Genomic DNA, 6,000 nt, shown 5'->3' with positions numbered 1-6,000 from the left:
AGTTGTACATACCTAATTTGTTTTGTCCTTCCTTCAGTTATTTTAAGAAATTATAATATCTTTAACTGGTTCTTGGTATAGGTTATTGATGGACAATTCTGCTTTTATGAATTAAAGTAATACAGAAGTAGATTAAAACCTTCAAGTCTTCCTTTACCCAATTTCTTGCCCTCCCAGTGGGTAATCATTGTTAAGAGTTGAATGTGAACTTGTACAGTTCTTTTTCTCTATATTTACATGTATATGTATGTGCATATGCAAATAAAAATGTATTTTATGACTTATTTTTTTCCCAAAGAATATGTGTTAAGGCTTTCATGTAAATATATGTATGTTGACTTTGTTCTTTTTAAAGGAGACATAGTTTTTCATACTACATGCTTCTTTAACCACTAGAATCAGTTTAGAGCATATCCTTCCAGTCTTTTTTATATGCATTTACACATATATGAGTACACTTAGAAGTTTTGTTTGTTTTTATATATGTGTATATATATATAACATGTATATATGATATATAGATGTATGTGTTGTACAGCTTACTTTTCTCAACAGTATAGATATGTGTGGGAGACTTTTTATACATCTGTATAACCATTTCTCAGTTTTTAAACAGATGCATATTATTACGTAGTACATTTTTATTTCACCTTTCTCTTATGGATGAATATGTAAATTTTCTTCAGTTTTTTGCTGTTATAAACAATAAAAAGCCCTTCAGTAAAAAAATCCTTGTACATACATATTTGTACACATACAGGAATATTTGTCATGTAAGTACGAAGAAGTGGAATTGTTGGATGACAAGTATGCACTAGATATTTGGAATTTGCCATAGGAAAAGGCTGTTCCAGTTTATTTGTCAACAGTGCATGGTGTGCTAAATTTCTCACACACTCAAAATGTGATAGTAACAGATAATGTAATTTTCTCTCACCTGATAGACAAAAAATGATATTGAATTGTTTGAATTTACATCTCCTTGCTTACTAAGGAGTTTGAGCCATCCCTCTGCCATGCATGTATTGTCTATTTATGTTTCTTATTACTGATCTTTTAGTTCTTTATATATTCTGGATATTAATGCTTTGCTATGCATATTGCAGATGTTTGCTTCCAGTCCCAGTCCGTTGCTTATCTTTTAACCTAGTTCATGGTCAAATGGCCAAATGTGTTTTTTTTGTCATTGTTATTAATGGTCTTCCTATTTTTATCTTTTTAAGAAAGCCTTTCTTCAGGTTAGAAATATATTCTGCCATATTTTTTAATAGTTACATAGTTTTTTTTTTATGTTTAGCTCTTTAATCTATCTGAAATTTATTTTTGTGACTGGTTTTAAGTGGGCTTTAACCTCTTCCCCCTAAATGGATAGCCAGTTATTCTGACATCATTTATTATGCTATCTATTCCTCATAAATTTGAAATCCATCTTTACCATGGAGTACCTTGCTATACATACATGTGTCTGTTTCTCTACTGATTGTTCTCCATTAGTCCAGTTGTGTATTTCTGTGATGAAAGCACATTGTTTAACTTACTATAGCTATAAGTATTATTTGGTAAGGCAAACTCTCATTGTTCTTCTTCAAGATTTTCTTGGCTTTCCTTGTACTCTTTTCAAATCAGTTTGTTAGTTTGGGACAAAAACATTTCTTTGGGATTTCTGTTGGACTTACATTGACTTTGGAATAATCTCAGAGGAGGGTTTCTGAAGATGCTAATATTGGGTCTTTCAAACAAAGAAAGGTGTATCTTATGTACTTCAGTAAAACTTTAGTCTTCTTTATATAGATGTTGCATATTTCTTTTTGAGTTTATTCCTAGATTAATATTTTATAGCTCTGTTGCTCTTATGAGTGTGTGTGTGTGTGTGTATATATATATGTGTGTGTGTATATATATATATATAGATATAGATATATATATAGTAATAGCAATGACCTGCCTTTCTTTCAGGACACCCTTCCTGCCCTCTCCTGGTGCCATCTTCCCCTGGAGCCCTTACCTTAGGATAGTTGTTTTTTGAATTATATTTTCTAATTGATTATTGCTGATGTGTATCAAAGGTATTGATTTATTTTTTGATTTTGCATTTAATGCTTCTGCTGACCTTTGATGTTAGTTCCTATCATTTTTTTTTAGTTGAATTTGCTTAATTTTCTAGATGGATAATCATATTATCTGCAAGTTTTGTCTCTTACTTTCCAGTATTTGTATGACATGTTTTATTTCCTTAAGTGTTAGCAATGATAATAGCAATTCTTGGTTTATTCCTGACTCTAATTATTGTTTATGTGAAAGATGCTTAACCTCACTCATGAGATAAATGCTAATTGAAACCACACTGTGATTCCTTTTTAAAACCTTTCAGAGTGTTAAAAATCAAAATGTTTGATAGCAGCTTTTGTTGTTGTTGTTGTCAAGGCTCTGGGGTAAAAGACACTTTCACACATTGCTGGTAGAAGTTTAAATTAGTGCAATGCTTGTGGCAGACAGTTTGGCAGTATTATATAAAGATACACATGAATTATGTGTACTCTTACTGATATATTAGTGTATTTCAATAAAAGGTAAATGTGCAAATTTCCTTTGAGCCAGCAATCCCACTTCAGGGAATTTACATTCACACACAATACACACGTGTGTATACACACAGAGATACATATATGTGAAATGAAATGTGCAATTTTGTCTGTCATAGCAAATAATCAAATACTATTACTATATAGATATAAAATAAGAATGAAGGAACCTCTGTGTACTGACCAGGAAAAAAGTATTTTAAATTATTCTGACTATAAAAAATGCTTGATATATACTGTGCTACTTTTCATGTAGAAAAGGAGAGAGAACAAATATTTGCTTATTTGCCCTAAGAAACTCTGGAGAGCTACTGAAAATCTAATGAGTGGTTATTTGTGGAGAGAGTTGCGGGGAATTGAATGGATAGGAAACAGATTTGGGAGTGAACCTGTTCATTATATACCTTTCTTTGATTTTTGAATCTTATGATTATATCTTAAAAATTAAATTTAAAATGATTTCTTGAATTATTTCAGCTCTTCCAAGGATATTTTCTCTTGTTCTTTCTCTTCTGTGTTATAGGTTTTCTTCAAATGGCTGCCTCCTGATTCTGTTTGTATTAAATCATGAACTAGTAGAAGGGTTGACTGGGAGTTCTGTGTTTCTAGGCAGGGATGTCAACTGGTTTCAGGGGATGTGTGGGCAGCTGGCTTTTACACTTGGAGGGCCCAAATGCCAGAGGGCAGAGGGCTTTGTACTAGGGTGCCCTTATTCTTCCTTGCTGTTGTTCATTCTTCCTAATTTGTTGAATTTGGTATTGTGTATGCAGGAGTTTATTTTGGGGGGAGAGTTCATCAACTGTCATAATTCAGAGCTTCAGTTAATCCATGTATTTAGCCTGTTCTCATTTTAGCCCTCTTTAGGATCAGTCTTCTTTGAGTGTGGAACCCCTCTGGGTTTTTGCCCTGTAAGTCTGCTTCCTCCTGGGTTGGAACCCTTTCTATTTCATATTTTAGGTTGTAGCATTCCTTTGATTTGTATTATCAGCCAGTTCTTTCTTATCTGCTTTCTGTCATAAATTGTTGAAATCTTGTATTTGCTATGCCATTTTCCATTCCTGTCCTTAACTTGTAATTTTACTTCTGTACTCTAACCATCACTTTTTCAGAGTCTTGGAAAGTACAAGAGATATAGGTGTTCAGTTCATTGTCTTGAACTAGAAGTCAACAGTGGTATATTTTAAGATTATAAAACTATAGGCTCCTTGAGGACAAAGACTGACTTTTGTTCTTTTATTCACAGACCCTAACCTGGTGCTTGGCACTTAGAGTGTTTATTGGTATGAACACACGTGTATGAGAGAGAGACTTGTCAGTGGAAAATTTTATTATATAATTCTGATTCCTTATTTAAAAAAAAATTTGTTAACTTATTTGGCTGTGTTGGGTCTTAGTTGCGGCATATAGGATCTTTGTAGCCTCATGCAGGATCTTTTCGTTGCTGTGTGCAGACTCTCCAGTTGTGGCACATTGGAATAGTAGTTGTGGCGTGCGGGCTTAATTGCTCTGCAACATGTGGAATGTTAGTTCCCCAACCAGGGATCAAACCCATGTCCCCTGTATTGCAAAGAGGACATGTAACCACTGGACCACCAGGGAAGCCACATTTCTAACTATTTACAGATTCAGTCTTACAGTTGTTGGTTCCAAAAGTTGAAGAAATTATTGAGTCACTGATTGACTAAGTACTGATTGTATGCTGGATTTCCCATGGATACAACCATGATGTGCTTACGGGGGGAAATTATCTTGAGCTTTTAACTGAAATGCTCCAAGCTTGTATATCAAATATATTGAAGGATTAGATATGGGACACAGATTTGTGAGATTTTCCCTATAGAGGCTTTCTCTATACCCGTGGTGGATTCATGTTGATGTATGGCAAAACCAATACAATATTGTAAAGTAATTAGCCTCCAATTAAAAGAAATAAATTTAAATTAAAAAAGAAGTGCTTTTGTGATTGTCTTTATGCATATTCCTAGGGCTTAAATCAATGTGTTATCATTATATGAAGGAAAAAATGGTCACATGTAGGTTATGATACATAGCTGTTGTACTCGGTAAAGAAACTTCAAGTTTGAGGCCTGATTTTCTTTTTTTTTTTTTTTTTTTGTTAATTTTATTTTTACTTTATTTTACTTTACAATACTGTATTGGTTTTGCCATACATTGACATGAATCCGCCACGGGTGTATATGAGCTCCCAATCCTGAATCCCCCTCCCACCTCCCACCCCATATCATCTCTCTGGATCATCCCCGTGCACCAGCCCCAAGCATCCTGTAGGACTTTTGGACTGTGAGGGAGAGGGAGAGGGTGGGATGATTTGGGAGAGTGGCATTGAAACATGTATACTATCATGTAAGAAACGAAGTGCCAGTCTATGTTTGATACAAGATACAGGATGCTTGAGGCCTGATTTTTGATCCCTTGTCACTGAGCTATGTTTCTGGACTGCTGAGTGTAGAAGAGATATTATCCTGATCGTATCCCTTTAGCAATGCCACCATGGTTTCTTACTGAAAAGGTTTAAAAGAACGTATTATATACTTTTCAGCCTTACTAAATAGTCTTCATTTTATGTTTTCTTGAGTATTGTTGAGTTGTGCTTTAGTATAGTGCTGCCCCTAGAGGTTATTAAGAGGTAGGAAATAAAAGCTTCCATTTATTATTATATTGTGCTGGGTACCATGTTAAGTACTTTATGTGTATATTTCATTTTCATGATAGTCCTGTGAGATTTTACAAATGAAATAAAAAATGAACGAGGTTAAGTAATTTGCCCCAAGTCTCTGAGGAGTGAGAGGCAGAACCATGATTGATTCCGGGTTTCTCCCACTCCAAAGCCTGAGTTCTGAAACTCTTCTTTATGGTTAAGTAGCTACTGGATACATCATGAAAAGGCCACAGATATACTCTGCTTAGTGAAGTTCTTTACCTGTTTTTTAAAAGTTTGTTTTTCTTATTCATTGTTTACCCTTAGGCCACCGGCTATTACATTGTATTGTTATCAGGTCTTTCCCCTTCAGACCAATGATTCTTAACCCAAGAGGCCAGGGAGAAGATGAGGAGTGGTTAGAATGGGGTGGTGGTGGTGGTGGGGGAGGTAGAGAGTATAGTTTTAAAAAGGTATATTTGATATTATGATGGCTTTGATTTTAGTCACAATATTTCAAGATTCTTAAAGGACATATTTTATTGAGATATAATTTATATATCATAAAATTCACCAGTATAAGTGTCAGTGGCTTTTAGCTAATTTATCCAGTTGTATAACCTTGATTGCAATCTAATTTTAGAACATTTTCATCACCCCCTGAAGTTTTCTTGTGCTAGTTTGCAGTCAGTCCAGTTCCTAAGGCAGCAAGTAATCTATTTTCTATCTCTATAGATTTTCATTTTCTAGGCAATGCAT

The sequence above is a fragment of the Budorcas taxicolor genome, chromosome X (assembly GCF_023091745.1).
Source record: "Budorcas taxicolor isolate Tak-1 chromosome X, Takin1.1, whole genome shotgun sequence".
NCBI lineage: Eukaryota > Metazoa > Chordata > Mammalia > Artiodactyla > Bovidae > Budorcas > Budorcas taxicolor.
The sequence above is the reverse complement of the archived record's forward strand: the minus strand, read 5'-3'. Positions refer to the sequence as shown.